The sequence below is a fragment of the Podarcis tiliguerta genome, assembly GCF_965153285.1.
Source record: "Podarcis tiliguerta genome assembly, chromosome: 8".
In the NCBI taxonomy this organism is placed as follows: Eukaryota; Metazoa; Chordata; class Lepidosauria; order Squamata; family Lacertidae; genus Podarcis; species Podarcis tiliguerta.
Window position 1 is genome coordinate 22955425 of NC_139541.1, and position 22222 is coordinate 22977646.

Below are 22222 nucleotides of genomic sequence, written 5' to 3' on the forward strand. Positions count from 1 at the left end.
CCTCCATGGAAAGGGAGGCGTCAAGGATTACACCCAAGGTCTTAACGGAAGGCAATGGTACTATTTGGGCTCCCGCAAGAGAAGGGAGTTGGTCAAAATGCCCGGCTGTGGGGTTGTCATGGAGCTGCCTAAGTATTTTGGCCCTCAATGCCTCTCCCGGTGCATACAGTGCCCCTTTGTAATACAAAAGCCCTCCTTTTTCCTCAACCCCCTCCCCATTTCCCCCTTTCTATCTCTGAGCTCCCTAATTTAGTCGGAGCAAACTCATTGTGTCTGGTGAGCACAACCAGCTCCCCTACCAGTGCTCCCCCACACGACCATCAGTCTTCTGGGAACATGGGCTGGCCAGAGGAGGTACTTCGCCTTCCGTATACGCCTTTCCGCACTGGAAAGTGCGTCCGCCCTCACATTCCCCCCCCCCCGTACGTATTGTATCTCAAAGTGATACTGTGAGAATGTCTCCGGCCACTGGACCTGTCTCTGGTTGAGCACACGCACTGTCCGCCAGTATTCCAGGTTCTTGTGGTCCTTTCGCCTGGATCTGGTGCTGCACCCCAAACAAAAAGTGTCTCCACTGCCAATAGGCCGCTGTGCTGGTTCCGGGGGTCGGGGGTTACCGTGAGGCATGGTCAGAGTCCGGTCCTGGGTCAAGGGTCTGGAGACTGTCCACCAATGGTGAAGCGGGGTCCAAAGCAAGAAGCCAGGCGTGGTTGGGAACTCCAGAAAAACAGGTCTGGGTGCTGGCAGAAACAGGTTTCCAATGACGTTGCTCCTGCAACTTGGGACTCGGCTGACTGGCCTAGGGCCTGCTCTGGGGCCTAGGGCGGTCCCGGCCCACAGGTGACTCACCTCTCCTGGCCTTAAGGCGAGCATTCCTCCTGATAGAACTTAGTTCCCTCCGCCTCTCTGCCCTCAGCCTCTGTAGCTCAAGAGAGGCTGGAGGGTTACTGGACCCAGAGGCCGCCTCACCTTCCCCTGACAGGGCTGGGAGAGGAGCACCTGCAGGCAATGGGTCCTCGATCACCCCCGGAGCCAGAGTGGATTCATCTGATGTCTGCTCCTGAGGACCCAGCACAGGTGCGGGCACTTCAGATTCAAGGCTTTGCCCTGGCTCAGCTGGCCCTGGACTTGGCGACTCCTGTGCAGGCTGGGATTCTTCCGGTTCAGTCTCTGAATCAGATTCCCAGGCCATCACAGCCGCATAAATGGCCAGCAATTCTTTGTCATAAACAGTGTAATGTTGCTCTGACTTGCTCAGTTTCCTGGAGAAAAACACACAAGGTCTACAGTCCTCCCCTGACCCTTGTTGCAACAGTACTGCTCCCATGGCCCAGTCAGAAGCGTCCGTCTCCACTCTCAGTGGCTTCCCAGGATCCACGTGCAGGAGCTGCTCCTCAGAGGCGAAAGCCTTCTTTAACCTTTCAAAGCACTGCTGCACTTCCTTGGTCCACGCAAACTTCTTCTTGCCGCTGAGACAATCCGTTATGTGTGCTGTCAAGTGAGCAAAGTTCTTGATGAACTTCCTGTAGAAGTTGCTGAAACCTAGGAGCCTCTGCACATTCTTCTTTGTTTTGGGACTCTTCCATTCCAGCACTGCTTTCACCTTCTCCGTGTCCATGGCCAGCCCCTTGTCTGACAGTCGGTACCCCAGGAACTCCACCTCTCGAGCATGGAATTGGCATTTCTCCAGCTTGACCTACAACTGATGCTTCTTCAATCTCTCTAGCACATCTTTCACGTGCTGTGCTTCATTTTCAGGGAAGATCAAAACGTCCTCCAAAAAGGCCACACAATTCTTGTACAGCAGGGGCCCAAACAAGTGGTGCATAACGGCTTGAAATCAAGCGGATCCCGATTGCAATCCAAACGGCATGACGACATACTCAAAAGCCCCCAGGGGGGTGAACATGGTCGTCTTCCATTCGTCCCCCTCTCTCTAATCAGATTGTATGCTCCCCTTAGGTCCAGTTTGGTAAAAATTTCCCCTGCTTCACACGCGTCAAAACATCGTCAATTCTGGGCATGGGGAAGGCTACGGGTTCAGTTACCTTGTTCAACAGGCGATAATCCACTGCAAGGCGATGCTGATTCGTTGTTTTCTTGTCCACAATGAATACTGGGCTCCCCCCTACGCCTCTGAACACAGACAAACCCCCAGCCCCTAACATAACCTCGCTTTTACCACTGGTGGAGTTAAACAGCAGCAAATGCTGACAGTTTAGGCTCAATGTTTGCGTCTCACTCTTTGGAACGGAGAAATGGAGCTTTTTCAGAACCTCCTGCTCGGGTTGAATGGAGTTATAGGGATTGCTTCCCTGTCTCTCCTCTCCTGGGCAATTTACTATGATGTTTCCAGGAGTGAAATTCCACCTGCATTTGACAGTCCATTGAAGCTTCGAGGTCTTTACTGTCTTACCATAATGGCATTCACTGCGGTAAGTTGGAGACTGGATGAGCTGTAAGCTGAGCAAGCAGGTCCTTTTTATGTTCTTATGGGAAAGGTGATTAAGAAATGTATTATTATTATTATTATTATTATTATTATTATTATTATTATTATTAGAGTTAATAATATGTATCTGTAGGCACCAGGCAAAAACATTTCTATATCTTTTAACGGTGTTATTGGTGTGCTTTGTTCTTGTGTTCTTGCTTTCATTGTGTTTGGGGTTTTTCTCTTCTATTTTTTTGCTGTGAACCACCCTTTGATCCTTCCATGAAGTGCAGTACAGTGGTACCTCGGGTTAAGTACTTAATTCGTTCTGGAGGTCCGTTCTTAACCTGAAACTGTTCTTACCCTGAAGCACCACTTTAGCTAATGGGGCCTCCAGCTGCTGCTGTGCCACTGGAGCACAATTTCTGTTCTCATCCTGGAGCAAAGTTCTTAACCCGAGGTACTGTTTCTGGGTTAGCAGAGTCTGTAATCTGAAGCGTATGTAACCCGAGGTACCACACTGTATATTTAATTAATAATAATAACAGTTATAATAATAACAGTTTATAGATTTAAGTTATTCATATACTGCTTAATCCAACATGCATATAGAAAGACACACATAGAGAGAAATAAATTATTCACACAAAGCCATATTTTATTTGCATAATGGTTTCTTCAGGAAAGCACATATGGTCTCATAGCCAAGCAACAAGGCTGGAAATCCTGGGCGGGTAGAGAACTGAAGGTAATTGTGGGAAAATGAGAAGGATTCACTCATCCCTGCCTGTGACTACTGGGAGTTGCAGTCTCACAGCATGTAGAGCAGTGGTAGGCAACCTAAGGCCCATGGGCCGGATGCGGCTCAATCGCATTCTCAATCTGGCCCGTTGACGGTCTGGGAATCAGCAAGTTCTTACATGAGTAGAATGTGTCCATTTATTTAAATTCCCATTTATTGGAATCTGCTTTTTCCCATTATATTATTCATTATATTATTCATTATTTCCTTTAGTGAGAGGACTTAATTTGACTTAATTTCTTATAATATTTAATTGGTATGCCATCAGGCCCTGGAGCCTTCCCATTCTTTCCTTGCTTAATTGCATCTATAATCTCTTCTTCTGATACTGGTTTTTCTTCTTTCTTGGGAAATTGCCCTCAGTTTATGTTTTCTTATCTTCTCCTCATTTTCTTTCTTATATAGTTCTTTGCAAAATTTAAGGAAAACGTTCCTTATTTCTTGGGGATTATCTAGCATTTCATTATTGTCTTTTATTGTATTTATGATCATCTGTCCTTGTTTTTTCTTTAGTTGCCAAGCTAACCATTTTCCAGTTTTGTTTGCTGATTCAAAATTTTGCTGTTTTAGTAGTTTAATTTTCCATTCCACATCCTGATTTATAATCCTAGATAGTTTCATTTGCAACAATTTACTTGCTTGTTTTACTTTGGGGTCCTCTGGTTTCCTAACCATCTGGTTTTCTATATCTTTTATTTTATTTAATATTTCTACTTTATTATTTCCCCTTTCCCTATTTTGGATACAATTCAGTTGCAGGAAGAATCCTCCATAATAGCTTTACTTGCATCCCAGACTACATTTATGTCTGTACCTTTATTTAGGTTTAATTCAAAGTATGTACCGTATTTTTCGCCCTATAGGACGCACTTTTCCCCCTCCAAAAATGAAGGGGAAATGTGTGTGCGTCCTATGGGGCAAATGCAGGGGAATGCAGGGGAGTGCCCACCATGCTCCGAAGGCTTGCATATAGCAACCTGCAGCCCGAAGCCCGGGGAGCGCTGCGCAGGGCACCTCGGGCTTCGTGCAGATATCGGGCAGCCCCACAAGCTCGGGGGACAGCGGGGAGGCGGAGCGCCACCATCCCGCTGTTCCCCGAATTGGTTTGGAGGCTGGCGCTGGGGAGAAGCGCGCTTCTCCCCACTGCCAGCCCCACAAGCGTGGGGGACAGATATCCGCAAGCCTGGGGAGACTGGCGTGACTTCCCGCCGGGCTCCCTAGGCTTGCGGATAGCAGCCTGTTCTGGGGGCTGGGGTCGGGGGAAGCTCGGGCATCCCCCGCCCCATCCCCGCACCTGGGGGAAAAATAATTCCCCCCCCCTTATTTCCCCCCAAATAAACTAGGTGTGTCCTATGGGCCAGTGCGTCCTATGGGGCGAAAATCACGGTACATAGATATTTTTTAATTCTTTCTAATATTTCTGTATTGCCTAACAATTCGTCATTTATTCTCCACTTCCTAGCTGTTGGGTCTTTAGTCTTCCGTTCCATTGCAGTAACATTATGATCTGATAACGTCTTCGGTAAAATTTCAGCTTTCACCACTCTTGTAGTTGGTTCTTTTGATATCCAAATTTGATGTATCCGGCTCCACCTTTGATTTGGTTCTGAGTAATATGTGAATTGTTTTGTTAATGGGTTTTTTAGTCTCCTTATATCCATTAATTCATTATTCTCTGTTAAGGATATAAAAGAATTCAGTAATTTCCCCTGGTCCGATTTCATTCTTCTTATTGATCTATCCAGTTCAGTGGAGATTACCTCATTGAAGTCTCCCAACAATATAGTATTATAGTCTATGTAGTCAATATTTCCTCTAATGTATTTCCTCTACGTAATTTCCTCTACGTAATCCATATTTCCTGTAATTTTTTCTAAAGGTCTGCTTTCTTTTCATTTTGGCGCATATATCCCTACTATGATTATTTTCTCTCCTTCTATTTGTACTTGTATTCCTATTATTCTTCCTTCGTTATCTTTAAATATTTGTTGTGTACTGTCAGAGCTGGCTCCAGGTCCCAGCTCACAGAGGACCAACGCTAGCCGGTAGTAATGCACAAAAGCCTTTATTGAAGTACAGTTTCCATTTTCGAGCCGGAGCGCCCCAGCTCTACGTCTAGGGTTTAGACCGGCGAAGCTCCATCTGAATCTCCGCCCCCTGTACACCAGTTTAAGACTCTAGCCTTACTCCACCTCTTCCGTCTCTCCTTTCTCCTCTGGGTCCTGCTACCCCCTGGGGTCCCTTCCTTCCTGGATTCTTCCGACGCAGACGTAGACCCCCCTGACTCCTCCCTCTCTCTTCGGCGGGCTTTAGGACCTGGCTCCCTATCCGGGCTGCCAACTGCTGCACCCTCCTGTACATTTGAACTTGGCGCGCGCGCCCAGCCTTCAACCTTCCTCTCGACCGTTTCCTCGTTCCCCGATGGAGGCGTGGCCAATCCTGCCTCATGTCCTCCCGCTGGCAGCGCGCCGCCTGATCCCGATGCCTGGGACTCCTCCCCCCTACTGCACTCTGGTGTGGACGCTGGTCCGGATTTCCAACTGCTGCTCTCTGAGTCCCCCCTTGCCCCTTCTTCCTGGGGTGTCCCCCTAGGCACCCCCCTTGCCCTGACCATGGGAGCCTCTTTCTGTGAATCTTCCGATTCGCTGGAAAGACTCAGAGACCTCGGACCGCTGTCATCGCTGACATTTCCTTCGGACTCCTCCCCCTCGCTCTCCATTTCCTCCCTTTCCTGTGCCTCTGCTCCTGAACCCCTGACATGTACTATATTAATTTTTGACATATATAACAACTCCTCTCTTCTTTTGCACATCTGAGGAAATGAATTCATTCCCCAATTTTTTATTCTTTAAAACTCTATTGTGTTTCCATGTTACGTGTATTTCTTGTAAACAGATTATGTCTATGTTTTTTTTTAAATAACTAATATTCATTTTTTTTTTGGCTTTATTATTCATGCCATTAACATTCCATGATATAATTTTAATTGTCATTTGATTTAATTAAATACAATTTTATTTTATTGTTTACACTTAAATATCTGCCTCTTCTCCCTCTTGTTCTTGTTTATCCTCTTCACTTTCCTGTTCCCCTCCTTCCATCTTCCCCAACTCCTTATATCTTCTCCCAAATTTCTGCATTTCTTGTACTGTCTTAATTTTAAATTTTTTGACTTTAGAATAAAATGACACACCTTCTGGATACTCCCATGGGAACTTTATTTTGTCAGCTATTTCCCTCCCCCCCCCCAATTCTTTGTAAACATTTCTCTTGCTTAAAAAACGATTGGGAATATCCTGAAACACCACAATTGTTTTCCTGTCTATAATCAATTGTTTTTCTTGGCTCTTCCTCAGAATAGTATTCCTCACTTCTGGTGAGTTAAAGATTGCTAAACAATCTCCAGGGTATTTCTTTTTTGTCTTGCTTGGACCAAGGTGACTTTTATTCCGAAAACATTAGTCACCATGTAATCTAGCAATTTCTGTGATAAGTCTTTCTCTCACATTCTCCCCATCTTTCTCTGGAAGTCCGCGAGATTTCAAGTTCTGTGCTTTTTGGTTCCTTTCAAGAAAGGCTAGATTGTCTAATGTATTTTCTTGTGTCTTTGAAAGTTCTTCTATTTGCCCTTTCATTCTTTCCCCTTCTTTTTTATTTCCCCTCATTTCTATTTGCATTTTTTCCGATTGTTCCTCTACTGTTTGTATTTTTACTTTCAATTCCTTCATTTGTCCTGATAAATCTGAAGCCACTTCCAATAACTTTTCCCCAATACTTTCCTTTACTTCTCTCCTGATTTCTCTTATTTTTGCAAATATTTTTGCAAAATCTCCCTCCCCTTCTATCTCAGGTTTTGATGTCCTTCTCTCTCCTGGTGTTGTTATTTTTGCTGTCTTACTCATGTTTCTTTAATTAATAAATAATTTTCCAAGATGCAGTTCCACTAACTTCCACTGGGGGCTGTTGCCAAGACACTTATTTTCTCTGCTATTCCCTCATTCACCACAGGGTATCTCTATCTCTCCTACTTCCTTTTTTATAACACACAGTTGTACACAATGATAGTCTAAATTTCCTCTCTTAATAAGCAACTTAACTCAAACAAGTATACAATCAAATACCTCATATAGTCAATATCTGTCAGATTGCATTCCATTTATATCAACACCTTGCGTTTCCCCAGACCTCAGTCCCCTTCCTATTCAGTTCACAATCAGCTCCGTCGTTCTACACAGCATCACATAGTCGCAAACAATAGGAGAGAAGTAGCAGTTCTAATTCCTCCTCTGTTGCCACGTAGGGAAGGTTGCAAAATGTTTCAAATCGCTCAAGTCCCATACTTGTAAACACTGAGAAGTAAAGTGCAAACTATGTCTCTAAGCTCTCTACAATCCAAAACCTCCAGTAACATCCAGTAGCCAAGTCCCATACTTGTAAACACTGAGAAGTAAAGTGCAAACTATGTCTCTAAGCTCTCTACAATCCAAAACCTCCAGTAACATCCAGTAGCCATGTTGTTACAATGTTGTTACAGTATTACAATGGATCTTTACGTTCGATGGTGTTTCCAACCTGGTATTCCCAAAAGCGCCTTAACGGTACATACAAAGTTCTGAGTGTTATGTGACAAAGACACATGAGAGCAGAAGCAGCAAAGCAGGCATCGCTTTGCAGGTCAGAATGGATCCTAGCATTTGTATCTTCAATCCTGCGTCCTTGCTGAACTCTGACAGATCTGGTGTGCACACAGGAGAGACGCCTCTGAACACAGCCAGCCCCCCAGCACCGAGGATTTAACTCCTTGGGTTATAAGGTTCACTGTTTCCCTAGCGTAACCTCTTTTTGCCTCTCAAAGCTCAGGACCTCTCCGGAGAGTTGATCATGCACTCCTTCAAATGGTGGCAGTAAAACTAGAAGTCCAGAGCCCATGACTTGAATATGCAGGGGCTTAGGTAGGAACAGGACTCATGTCGGAAGCTTTGGAAATCTTGGGCCAGGAAGTGCACACAGTTCCCACCATTCCTGACTATTGGGTTAAGCTGTGTGGTGATGTTTTGAGCTTCAGTCAACAAACACCCGGGGGATGTAAAACTGAAGAGCCTTACATGGAGCTGGATGGTTCAGTGGCTGGACTTGAAATTCCTAAATAGGGCACCACTAATTGTGCCAACCTGACCCATAAAATAGTCCTTGCATTCTGATGGATATCACATCTACATGGAAGTCTGTGTTGTAATTGGGAAACAGTTCATCAACCAACCTACAACCGGCTGTGTATAGATACCACTGGTGGAGTTAAACAGCAGCAAATGCTGACAGTTTAGGCTCAGTGCTTGCGTCTCACTCTTTGGAACGGAGAAATGGAGCTTCTTCAGAGCAGCCTCTGGCGTTGATTGGAGTTATAGGGATTCCTTCCCTGTCTCTCCTCTCCTGGGCGATTTACTATGATCTTTCCAGGAGTGAAATTCCACCTGGATTTGACAGTCCATTAAAGCTTCGAGGTCTTCACTGCCTTGCCATAATGGCATTCACTGTGGTAAGTTGGGGACTGGATGAGCCGTTAGTTGAGCCAGCAGGTCCTTCTTATCTTCTTATGTGAAAGATGATTAAGAAATGTATTATTATTATTAGAGTTAATAATACTTATCTGTAGGCATCAGGCAAAAACATTTCTATATCTTTTAAAGGTTTTATTGGTTTGCTTTGTTCTTTCATTGTGTATTTTGGGTTTTTATCTTGCATTTTTTTTGCTGTGAACCACCCTGATATCCTTTCAGGAGGGGCAGTATATTTATTTAATTAAAAATAATAAATAACAGTTTATATATTTAAGTAATTCATATACTGCTTAATCCAACATGCATAATGAAATCAGTAAAATCAATGAATTCACTTGAATATATATATATATTATCACATTCAACAAGGGCTTCCTTTCAGCCTATAGAAGGACACACATAGAGAGAAAAAGCCATATTTTGTTTACGTCATAGTTTCTTCAGGAAAGCACATATTGCCTCATAGGCAAGCAAGGAGATTGTGGATTGTTTCTCTAAAGTTTAGCTTGTTTCCCAGCTTCTTTTGCCTCTGCACCTTGGCGGGTGTTTAGGTTGGGGTGACCCGGAAGTGTCTTCGGACAGCGCTGGCCCTCGGCCTCTTTGAGTGAGATGGGCGCACAACCCTAGAGTCTGTCAAGACTGGCCCGTACGGGCAGGGGTACCTTTACTTTTTATCTGTTGGCACCAGGCAAAAACATTTCTATATCTTTTAAAGGTGTTATTGGTTTGCTTTGTTCTTGCTTTCATTGTGTATTTTGGGTTTTTATCTTAATTTTTTTTGCTGTGAACCACCCTGAGATCATTTCATAAAGGGCAGTATATTTAATTAATAATAATAACAGTTTATATATTTAGGTTATTCAAATACTGCTTAATCCAGCATGCATAATGAATTCACTTGATGATGATGATGCAATGAAGATATTACCACATTCAACAAGGGCTTCCTTTCAGCCTATAGAAAGACACACATAGAGAGAAATAAATTATTCACACAAAGCCATGTTTTCTTTACAACATGGTTTCTTCAGCAATATTGCCTCATAGGCAAGCAAGGAGATTGTGGATTGTTTCTCCAAAGCTTAGCTTGTTTCCCAGCTTCTTTTGCCTCTTGGTGGGTGTTTGGGTTGGGGTGACCAATTATAAGCTGACCAATTGAAATTAATGGACTTGGGGGGCCACTAGGGGGCGCATTGGAAGATGGCCGACAATACCAGCTCTCCGACCCACACGGGGTAATTAAGCAGCCTCCCTTGTTGCCCCAAGGAAATGGAGAACACTGCCCTTGCCTGCTGTGCCCATAAATCACCCCCTAATTCGAAAGAAGGGGGTGAGGGCCCTAGGCAGAATGTGGACCTCGGCTCACCTTTTGTTTCTCCAAAGCTTAGCTTGTTTCCCTGCTTCTTTTGCCTCTGTACCTTGGCGGGTGTTTAGGTTGGGGTGACCAATTCTAAGCTGACCAATTGAAATTAATTGACTTGGCTAACATGGGCTCATTCATTTCCATGGGTCTACTTTAAATAGGACTTATTTGGATACCACCCACTGTGAATAGGTTGCAAATGTGGGCACTATTTTCATGAGATTTTTCCTTTGCCCAACAGGGGAAGTGTCTTGAGCTGCTGGGTGTCTGCAGACAGGTTGCTGTTATCCGCTTCCTGCAGAGTTTCTGGAATCCAAGAGCGGATCCCAGCCTCTCTTCCAAAGATCTGCATTTCGACGGGGTGCCTGTGAGGGTTTATCAGCCCAAAACACCATCTGCTAGCCCAAGGAAAGGATTTGTGTTCTTCCATGGAGGTGCTGGGATGGTTGGGAGCATCGGTAAGAGATTAAAGCTGTGAGCCTATGAACACTTACCTAGAGGCAAGCCCCATTGAACTCAATAAGCCCATGTAGAATCCTAGGAATGTTGTGAAACCTCTATTGTCAAACCTCCAGTCAAAGAGAGCCCGCCACCTCCCAAGCGAGGCTGTTCCCTGTCGAACAACTCTTACCATCAGAAAGGTGTTCCTAATGTTTAGTTGGAATCTCCTTTCTGGGTAGAAGTGCTTCAGATATCATTGGAAGAGAGGTTTACAGGGCTGAAATACAAGAGCGTTGATGGAAGTTCCTGAAGAGACAAGGGGCACACATGTGCTTTGGATTTGCTTATGTTAATTTATAGACATGGACCCTCTTGTTTTCATGGCTTCCCAGATCCACATCTCTAGTTGTCAATGGTCAGGGAACCGGGGAGCTGCATTCCAGCAAGCAGCCCCTGGGGGAGGGACAGATGCCTCCCACTGCTGATACTGACTCATTCCTTTCATAAAATTCACATAACACTTGATTTCATAGAACCTCAAATAGGTTCACAAATATGTATCTAATAGGTTGCTATTCCTGATTGCTCTGCTTACCAACCCAGCCACTATCCCACCCCTGGCCACCCCGTCATTTACACCTGACCAAATCCCACACTCACCCACCACACCCACATGTGCTAATTTATCTGCATACATAGGTCAGCTTTCCGAAACCCGTAACCCGAAACTGGGCCTCTGCCAGGTTTCCATCTCACAAAACCAATCACAATTTTACAAGTTGGCAAATAGCAGTGCCACTTTCAGAAACACAAAACAATAAACTTGTTATCAGAGTTCCCCAAATCGCCTGCCATCACGCCCAAAATTTCCCCATGCAGGTGAGCAGAGTGCTGTTGCGGACAGGCTCTGTTTGTGGGCCTCCTGCTGACATCTGGTTGGCCTTGGGGAGAACACAAGGGTGGGCTCATCTCACAAGACCAATTGCAATGTAATAGGTTGGCAACTAACAAGTCCCATTCAGTAGCCTTCCATTGTAACAGCCTATGAAGCAGGAACTGTGGGAGGAAGGTAGTGACACATGAAGAAATTGGGAGTCAGGAGACTGGGGACACAACCTCTTGCAAGAGCTTGCTATTACTACAGACATTCATATTTGGGGGGTTGGGGGGCACCTGTCCCCCTCCAAAATCTTGCTTCCTGGAATACAACTCCCATGCTCCCTCACTTCAACAGCTAGGCAGATTTCTTCTAAGGTGGAGATTTAGGAGGTTCTTATAAAAAGTTTGTTTTTCCTGTGTCTGAAAATTGAAATAGGTTTGCATATATGAATACAAACGATAACATCTTAATTAAATGAAAGCTTGCAACTCATGGATCTGCGTGCAATGATCTCAGGCAGGCAAAGAGGTCTGATAAGAATTAATGAGCCTCTGGAAAATTTATGTACATTTATTTACAGTTCAAAATCACAGAACGTGGCAAACGCCTGTCATTCTCCAATACGAAGTGCTCAGTCTGAGTTTCCGTTTCTCAGACAGCACAACGGGAGACAAGATCTGGTCCTTCCCCTTCCCCCCTTACTTAGCATTTTCACCTTCTCCTCCATCCTGCTGCATGGAGAATTTGGGCATCCTCCCCCCTCGCTGTCCAGTGAAGATTCCTCTGAGAGCTCTACTCTAGTAACCTCTTCCAGGACACCCCCCCCCCCAACATTCTGAAGCTGCAAACTCCCTACCTTTGTTACCCTTCCGGCTTCATAAGACTGAGAAGGAAGGGGGGCCAAGTAAACCCACCCTTGCCTTGCCTGAGGCTGCAATGTCTCTGTTATGTACTGAGTTGAATAGGATCCAAACTCCAGCAGTCTGATTGGTCCTAGAACAATAGGATTCAGAATGCAGCAGTCTGATTGGTCCTAGAACAATGCAGCAGTATGATTGGTTGGCAGGCACCACCCAATCATGCTCCAGATAGAAGTGAATCCACAACCTGATTAGCTTACAGTAGAATTCCAGAATTAGCCAATCATGTGCAGCCCATTGTGTAAATAATGTATATAAGGCAAATACTTTGAGGGGACATTCATTCATTCCTCCTCACCACTATGAGCTGAATAAAGAGCATGAAATCACTTTGCGACTCTGAGTATATTTCAGTCTCATTCTCAGAGTCAGCCTCATTCTCAGAATCAGACCCCTCCCAAGCGTCTCACCCTGCTGGATCCCCGACACCATGCCCCATATCTCTTAAGTTGAAGATTTGTTTGTGTCTGGGGGAGGGGGTGGGAGGTTGTAATTTTGTTCAATTTGTTTTTATATGTGAACCTATTTAATTTGCAGTTTGGGAAGCAATTTGTGAACCCAAAGACAGTCTCTGGTGCTTACAATGCAGCTCTCTAGCAATGGGATGTTCACGGGGCATAAAAAGGCTTATGTCAGTGAATATCGCAAGTACCAATATTGTATGAAAGGAAGATTACTTTGCCAAAAATGTGCTTTTTAAGGCAAGATTGGAGGCAGCAGTGCTTCTGCTTAGCAGTTGCTGGAAACCCTGGGCAGGTAGAGAACTGAAGGTAAGTGTGACATCCCTACCTGTGATTACTGGGAGTTGCAGTCTCACAGTATCTAGAGCAGGGGTAGGCAAACTAAGGCCTGTGGGCCGGATGCGGCCCAATCACCTTCTCAATCCGGCCCGTTGACGGTCTGGGAATCAGTGCGTTTTTACATGAGTAGAATGTGTCCTTTTATTTAAAATGCATCTCTAGGTTATTTGTGGGGTCTGCCGGGTGTTTTTACAAGAGTAGGATGTGTGCTTTTATTTAAAATGCATCTTTGGGTTATTTGTGGGGCATAGGAATTCGTTCATCACCCCTCCCCCATATAGTCTGGCCCATCACATGGTCTGAGGGACGGTGGACCGGCCCACGGCTGAAAAAGGTTGCTGATCCCTGCTGTAGAGCAATGGAAGCCAAAGCTGTCATCCTTCAGGTTCTGCTGTGACTTATGTCCATGCATTTCAGTGGGATTTCTGTGAATGCATCATCCCTGGGTTGTGAAACAGCTTCCTTTCTTTAGGTATATCTTCCACATAATTGTTTCCCAATTTTGAATTTCCCTCCCAACTTGCTAGCATTCTACGAAGATGTCTGCAGCAAGATTGCCAAGGAGACTGATTCAGTGGTTGTGTCTGTTGGGTGAGTAAACACAATCCCATGGCCTTTTGTAGGGAAGGAGTGTAGGAGCCCAGCATGCTGCTGTATTGCAGGCTGGCATCCCTTGCCATATTCTCTGCAGCAGAAAGAGGCTCCCCACGAAAGCTGTCAACATTCTGTTCTGTGTTTGAAAATCAGAATTTCATGTGCTTAAGACATGAACACGCTCGCTTCCGTGGGGGGACTATGAACTGGGCATAAGGCCTTGCACAGCACCCCTAACCAGGGCCTCCAGATCAGCCTCAACTTGGAGACCACCTGTAATGGTTCTAGGGGTTGCTCGTGTGTAAGCAGGTGCCTATCTCCCTGGCTGGGTGAAAACACCTGGCTGGGCTGCCAAAGTGAACATCTTCTGTCCGGACAGCCACTCACCCGTGGCTGACTCAATCACTGGCAGAATCCGTGAGTGGGCGTTTCTTAAACTTCTTCCAGCAAAGAAGTTCTTCGACGCCTAGTCTTCGCCTACTCTCTCTGCGCAAAAGCCTTCTGCGCAGGGAGGGCGTGGGCAACGGAGAACCCCTTCTCTCCCCGCTGGTCCCAGGCAAGGAGTCATGGGACTGCCTCACCATTTCCCCCACCTGCCCCCCTTCTCCACTGGTGCTACGCTGATTCTCTTCCCCAGAAGATGGGCTGCTCCTTGACCTGCAGTAAGCTAATGAGCCTCCGCCAGAACCGGGAAGTAAATTGTTTTCCGCGATCTGAGATTACCCTCAATGGGGTGCCATTCAGCCTGAAAATGTGGTCCACAAACAGCCTGGCTGTCTCCTCTGTCGACACTGCATGCGAACACGCTACGAAATGGCACATTTTCGTCAGCAGATCGACCCCTACCATGACTGCTGTCTTTCCCCTTGACTTGGGCAGATCTGTCATAAAATCAATGGACACCACCTCCCAGGGCCTTTCCAGTGTTGGTAAGGGTCCCAGTAACCCTGTGGGGGCAGTCCTTTCCCCCTTTGCCCTCTGGCACTGGTCGCACCCTCGTACATATTCTCGTACGTCCTCCCTCACCTTTGGCCACCAGAATTGCCTGGTAACTAGTAGCATGGTCTTGTGCTGTCCAAAGTGCCCAGCTGTTGGATTGTCATGGAGCTGCCTCAGTATTTTGCCCCCTCAACGCCTCTCCTGGTACATACAGTGCCCCCTTGTAGTACAGTAGCCCTTCCTTTTCATCAAACCCCCCATTGTCTTCCTTTCCACCTCTGAGCTCCCTGATTTTAGTCTGACCAAACTCATCATCTCGGGTGAGCCCTGCTAGCTCTCGTTTACCCACCAACGTTCCCCCACACACCCACCGGACCTCAGGGAACACATGCCAGGCCTCCGGAGGCCCCTCCCCCTCCATGTATTCCGGTTTCCTGGAGAGTGCATCCGCCCTAACATTTTCCTCTCCCGGCACGTATTGTATCTCGAAGAAAAACTTGGCGAACTCCTGGGACCATCTGATTTGACTCTGGTTAAGCACTCGCGTGGTCCACCAGTATTCCAGGATCTTGTGGTTAGTTCGGACCTGGATCTTGTGCCGCGCCCCTATCAAGAGGTGTCTCCATTGACGAAATGCCGAGTAAATTGCAAGCAGTTCCCGGTCATACACTGTGTAGTTTTGCTCCGACTTGCTCAGCTTCCGGGAGAAAAAGGCACATGGTCTCCAGTTCTCCTTGGATCCGGGTTGCAACAATACTGCTCCAATCGTGCAGTTGGACGCGTCCATCTCCAGTCTCATGGGCTTCTCTGGATCCACGTGCAGGAGCTGCCCTTCCGAGGCGAACGCCTTCTTCAATTTCTCAAAGGATTGCTGTGCATCCTCTCTCCATGCGAACTTCTTTTTGTTACTGAGACAATCCGTAATGGGTGCTGTCAAGTGGGCGAAGTTCCTTATGAACTTCCTGTAGAGGTTGCTGAAGCCTAGGAACCTCTGCACATCCTTTCGGTTTTGGGGGGCCTTCCATTCCAGCACTGCCTTCACCTTGCCTGGGTCCATGGCCAGTCCCTTGTCTGACAACCTGTATCCTAGGAACTCGACCTCCCGGGCGTGGAATTGGCATTTTTCCAGCTTGACCCACAACTGATGCTTCTTCAATCTCTGTGGCACCTCCCTGACATCCTTGACGTATTGCGTTTCATTCTCCGAATAGATTAAGACGTCATCCAAAAAGGCCACGCAATTCTTGTACAGCAGTGGCCCCAACACATGGTGCATGAAGGATTGAAAGCAGGCGGATCCCGATTGCAATCCAAATGGCATAACACAAATGGACATTGGGAAAGTCACAGGTTCTGACACCAAATTCAAACGGCGGTAGTCCACCACAAGTCTGGGCTGATTGGTTGATTTTTTTGTCCACAAAGAACATTGGACTCCCCCCCACCGCCTTCAATTCCCTTATGAAGTGTTGGATGTAGTGAAGGGTTAACCTTCTGTGCCTCGGCTCTGAAGGGGAAGGCTTACCAGGAACGTAAGCCAGGATGTGACGTGAGCAGCTTGGAATGCTGTCTGTGTTCAGTGTGGGAATCGAAAGCAGTTTGTTAACTGCACAGCTCCGAGAAGGGAGCAGAGAGAATGCAGTTGCATTCAGATGGGTTCTGATCTGTGTAAATACGTGTTTTTTTGAACAATAAAAGGACTTTGTAAACAGAAGCGAAGCCTCCTTTTTCACACGTCTGCTGTGCAATTCTGCTGATGATTTTACGACCTGCAGAGGCCCGCGCAGAGGGAGTGTGCCGGACGCCATAAAGCCATAAAACTATCCAAAGAGATTTATTGGAAAAAGGTCAATTCAATTACCACATGAAGCCCATTTTCAAGTTCTTGTCAATAAACTGCCTCAACTCCTCCATCTCCCGGTCGGACATGGCGTACAGCTTACCCACCGGTAACTGGGCCCACAGAGGCAGGTTGATTTGGCAGTCATATGGTCTGTGGGGGGGCAGTCTATCTGCCTCTCTCTCGCTGAAGACCTCCTTCATATCTGCATATTGCGGTGGCACCCGCCCCCTTTCCTCCAGGGGCACCCCAGCCACCCTGGCCACAGTCATTCTTGGTTCCTTTCCTCCCAGGCAGTGTTCTAAACAGTAAGCTGACCCAAAGGTGAGCGACTGCTGATGCCATGACACCACTGGGTCATGTAGTGCCAGCCAGCTTATTCCTAGTATTATTGGGGGTCCTGCCAGCGTGGCCACATGAAAGGCCACGTTTTCTGTGTGCCTGGAAACACTCATCCGCATTGGCGGTGTCTGGTGTGTCACTTCCCCTCCCAGTAGTTCCCTGCCATCAATGGTGGTCACCTGCAAGGGGAAATCTAGTGGCAACAGGTGGAGCTGGTCTCCACAGTTAAGTCTCTACTGAAGAAATTACACGAGCTGCCAGAATCCAGCAGCCCATTCACCTTGACTGGGTGCCCATTTGGGAGTTCTAGCACCACTTCAATGGCTATAGCTGCCTTGGGAGGGTCAGGCCGGGGCACTTCTATTGGTCGCTGGCCTGGCTGCTGCCCCTGCTGGTTGGCAGCCAGGCTTTCTCGTTTCCCTGCACTGGCCCCTCCTCCCCCTTCTTGTCGTGGCCTGCTGTCCCCATCATGCCTTGCCAGGCCTTTCGCTGGGGACAGACCTTTGCAAAATGTCCTGGCCACTGACAGAGGAAACACTTCTTGGTAGTTTTCCACTCCTTCCCCTCCTTTTACCGGCCTTCAATAGCATTTGAAACTTCGCGCGCACGGGCTCCATCAATTTCCATTGGCTCTGTCTCCTGGGAAGGCTCCGTCGGCATCTCAGGAACGCGGTTGCCATGGGAAAGCTCCCCCTTATCTCCCGCTTTTCCTGAGCCCACGCTTCCTGTCGTACACCAATCGCAAGCACAGTCTTTGTGAGCTCATCCATGGACCGTGGGCGGGGCGCTCTGGACAACTCGTCTTTCACTTCGGGATCCAAACCTGCTTCAAACAGCGTTTGTACTGGTTCAGAGTCCAGGTTCCACCCGAGCTTGTGCACTAACATTGCAAAACACGACCAGTAGCTTCTGACGGACAGGCTCCCCTGCTTGCACCCCAGCAGCTCCCTCCATGTCACACTTTGCTCCACCTCGCTGGAGAACATTGCGTCCATTGCCTGGTAGAATTTCTTAAGATCTTTTAATGCATCATTCCCCGTTGCCATCAAGGGCCTGATCCATTCGCGCGTCTCATCCTGCAGATGTCCAATAATGTACGCCACCCTCTCCCCATCATCATCAAAGTCATTTTTCTGCAATTCCAAAGTGTATTGAATTTCCATTCGGAAAGCATTGTAGTCTTGGGGCTTTCCCCCAAACTTATTTACCAGCCCGGGGACCTTCCTCCCTATCGGGGTGGCTCTGGCCTGTGCATCCTGAGTCCGCCTCTCCTCCAGCCGCGCTGACAGGGTAGCGACATGTGCCTCCAGGTCTCGATTCCTCTCGACCAGACCTTGCACCATGGCTTCTTGCTCTGTCTCTCTGGCTGGTCCTGTCTGGCTCATCGTGCTGCCTCCCCCGGGCTGTGCACAAGCAACGTCAGGGACTCACGGATTGCTGTAATGGTTCTAGGGGTTGTGCGTAAGCAGGTGCCTATCTCCCTGGCTGGGTCAAACATCTGGCTGGGCTGCCAAAGTGAACCTCTTCTGTCCGGACAGCCATTCACCCGTGGCTGACTCAATCGCTGGCAGAATCCGTGAGTGGGCGTTTCTTAAACTTCTTCCAGCAAAGAAGTTCTTTGATGCCTAGTCTCCGCCTACCCTCTCTGCGCAAAAGCCTTCTGTGCAGGGAGGGCGTGGGCAACGGAGGACCCCTACTCTCCCCGCTGGTCCCAGGCAAGAAGTCATGGGACCGCCTGGCAATTTCCCCCACCTGCCCCCCTTCTCCACTGGTGCTACGTTGATTCTCTTCCCCAGAAGATGGGCTGCTCCTCCAGATCCCTGGTCGCTCTCTCTCCAGTACTGATGGCACCACCCAACCCAGATCCAGCCTGGAATCAATCTGGGAATGGGGCTAATGTTCAGATAGGGCTTTTAAATCTATAATCAGGAAGAGACTGGGAAACGCCCCTTGCATCTAAACAGGAGGAGGGAAAGTTGCAAGTGGCAAAATGTCTTCCACCAGCTGGATCCAACCCTGCACGGTTCTTCTTCCCCAGCATTCCCTACACTCTTTTGCTAGCTGGTAAGATCGGCTTTTTAAGGGCATAAGCCAGCTAACTTTCACCTGCTTTGTATCTGCTACAACTGATCCAGCAAGCTCTTCTTGTAATTCTATGTGATCATGAATGTGTTTGGAAAAGATTCTGGAAGTTTACCTTTTTAATTCTGTTTTATTCTGCAGCTACCGCCTGTCTCCTGAGCATCTTCCTCCCGCTCAGTACAAGGACTGCCTTGCTGCTACCATACACTTAATTCAAAATGCAGCTTCCCATGGGGTGGATCCTTCCAAGATCATTGTTGGTGGGGACAGTTCTGGGGGCAATTATGCTTGTGTTGTTGCCCAGAAATTGGTGGAGAGATCAGACCTTCCAAAGCTATGGGCTCAAGTGCTCATCTATCCTTATACACAGACTATGGACTACAACCTGCCTTCCTATCAGCAGAACAGTTCAATGCCCATCCTGTTCCGGGAAACTTTTGTTTACTTTGGCCTGAAGTACTTTGGAAAGGATGCTTCTTTGTTAGGCCAGGTCCTGAAGGGCTCTCATGTGCCAGATTCAGTGAGGCTGAAATATGGGAAGTGGGTGAGTCCAGACAACCTTCCAGAGAGATTTAAGGGGAGAGGCTACAAACAAGTCCCACTTGCTCCTTATGAACCTGACGTCTATAGGCAATTGGCAGAGACATTAGAAGCCAATTCTTCTTGCCTTTTTGCTGAGGACTCTGTCATCCAGAAGCTTCCTGAAACCCTAATTGTGAGCTGCGAGTACGACGTATTACGAGATGAGGCACTGCTGTACAAGAAACGTCTGGAGGACAATGGGGTGAAAGTCAGCTGGTTCCATGTTGAGAACGGGTTTCATGGGATGATAAACTTCTTCAAAGGATGCATCTTTGCATTCCCTGCTGCAGTTGAATTAATGGACAGCATCGTAGACTTTGTCAAAAACTTATGAGAGGAAATCTCTTGAATTTGTGAGTCATTCATAAAGAGGGGAGAATCTGCCAATGTCAGCTTCTGATAGTTTCTGATTTTCACAATCTTCTGTTCAGTTCTCTATGATTCTGTAGAAATATGTGGTTCTTGGGGGCAGCGGGGAATTCCTCATGAAAATTCACCAGCACTTTAGTGTGAAATTTCACCAAGAAACATGTTTACTTCATATGGATTACAAACAATTTGCTCTAATATATGTAATTTCTATATTATTTTCACTAATATATGCATTTTACGGACATTTCCTCTTCCATTTTCCCTTTAGTACACATTAGTTGGCTGGAGATCTGCACTGCTAATGCTGTTCTAGGCTGAATCAACAGAATTATAGTGTCCGGATCAAGAGAAGTAATAGTTCCACTCCATTTTACCTTGACCAGGAGAACTGTGTCCAGTTCTGGGCACTACAATTTAATTAGGATAATTGATAAGCTGGAATTTGTGCAGAGGAAGGAGATCGGGCTGATCAAGGGTGTGGAAACCAAGGTGACAGCAAACACTACAAAAAACTTAGTAGAGGCAATTAGAATAGGATCTATGAGTTGATCAACTTTTGAAGATTCCTCTGCTTAAAAAATATATCAAAGGAAAACCTATTGGTTCACATATTTTATCGATTTGTATTGATGTAAACCTCCACAAATGAATTTTGTATAGCTAACTATTTAGCTTTGTCTCTAGTATTTGTTATCTTATTGCTATGGTTAGTGGCTAATGAAAATAAAGTTTCTATCTAATCCTGCTCCGAATAGAGCCTATTGCACAGAAAATGTAACATCATTGGGGCCCAATTAAGTTTTAAGGAAGAGAATTCCAAAGAAGTGGCAACGTGAGTGCTCCAAGCACACAGTCCCACCATGTTTTATTGCAGGGATGTATGGCACCATCAACACATCTTTATCCAAAGTACAAAGTGAGCAGGGTTGATGGGAGTGGGAAGAGCTGTCTTCTCAGATACCCTGTCCAGAACTATCCTATAAAGGACAGTGTATCTCCCCACTTTGTGGAATCAAGGTCTTGGAAGACATAACACCTATATCTTTGAATCTGTTTCAACTGCCATTCTTAATTTAGATGCAATAGAGTGATAGAGATGGGTATCATCCTCATGTAGATGATCCCTCATAGCATCTCTCCTGATAACAATTCCCAGCAGCAAGTCAAGTCAAATTTTATTGCGGCAAAAGCCAGTAACACTAAACACCACAAGATCAGACAAAGAGAATTCAACAATGGCATATAAAAAAAAAAAAAAGGATTACACAAGGGAACTTCGCGTTGTGCCATTCAACAGAAGAGATTTACGTTTCCTGATTACCAAAGTGCAGAATTTGGCCACCTCATATGATATTGAGCTTGAGGAATCTTCCAGAAGGTATTTTTGTAAAATTTCGGGGGAGGATTCCAAATAATGTTGTAGGGGTATAAATTTTGATAAAAGCGGGAAAATAAATTGAACTCGTTCTTCACTATAAAATTTGCAAAATAGAAGGATGTGTGTGACAGATTCTACCTTATTAGACATACAGGGGCAGAGACGTGCATGCATTGGTACCCGCATGAATTTGCCGTGCAGCACTGCTGAGGGCATTGTCTCAAAGCGGGCTCTAGAAAAAGCCCATCTATAAGCTTCGTTAGTGATGTTAGTTAAGTAAGGGGCAGCTGCAAAATTAGGCCAAGCTTTTAGACATCTATACGTCTCCGGGAGTAGGGCGTTGTCTTGTTGTAATTTGACATCGTAAAGTCTCTGAGTGATGATTGCTTTTGCCTTGTTCAGAGTTCCAATAAAGAGATTTTCAGGGTTTAGGCCAATTTGTTTGATCTTGTTAGTTATTTGCAGAAGCCAAGGAGGATAGGGAACTGCGGCCAGGAAGCAAGGTAACAGTCCCTTAGGATTGTAGTGGATTTTCAGCCAGAGGGATATTGCTTGCTCCCAGACTTTTAATTCCACTCTGGGCAGTCCTGCCTCTTGCCTTAAGACTGCATTAGGTGTGCATCTTGGGGTAGCAAATAGTGATCTTAAAAACTTTGATTGAACTGTTTCAAGGGTCTTAAGGATGGCAGAGGGGCTAATTTGAGAGCCATACAGGAGTTGGGCCAGAGATTTTGTCTGAAAGACTTTTAAGGCCATCAGGAGGAAGCCAGCTCCTTTCCTTCTGAATAATCTAAGGATGGCATTTGCACTTCTTCCTGCCGATATAGCTGATGTAGTCAGGTGTGTTGACAGTTTGGCATTATAAGAGAAAGTAATGCCTAAGTATTGGAAGGTT

General features: G+C 46.3%; 1 pseudogene across 1 annotated transcript; it reads left to right on the forward strand.

Moving 5' to 3' along the window:
- Positions 1-1208: 1208 nt before the first annotated feature.
- On the forward strand, positions 1209-20144 carry LOC310682901 (arylacetamide deacetylase-like 4; annotated as a pseudogene). Its single transcript, XR_014515491.1, has 5 exons — positions 1209-2187; positions 8067-8772; positions 10399-10615; positions 13726-13789; positions 19137-20144. The product of XR_014515491.1 is annotated as an arylacetamide deacetylase-like 4 (transcript).
- The last annotated feature ends 2078 nt before the right edge of the window (positions 20145-22222 follow it).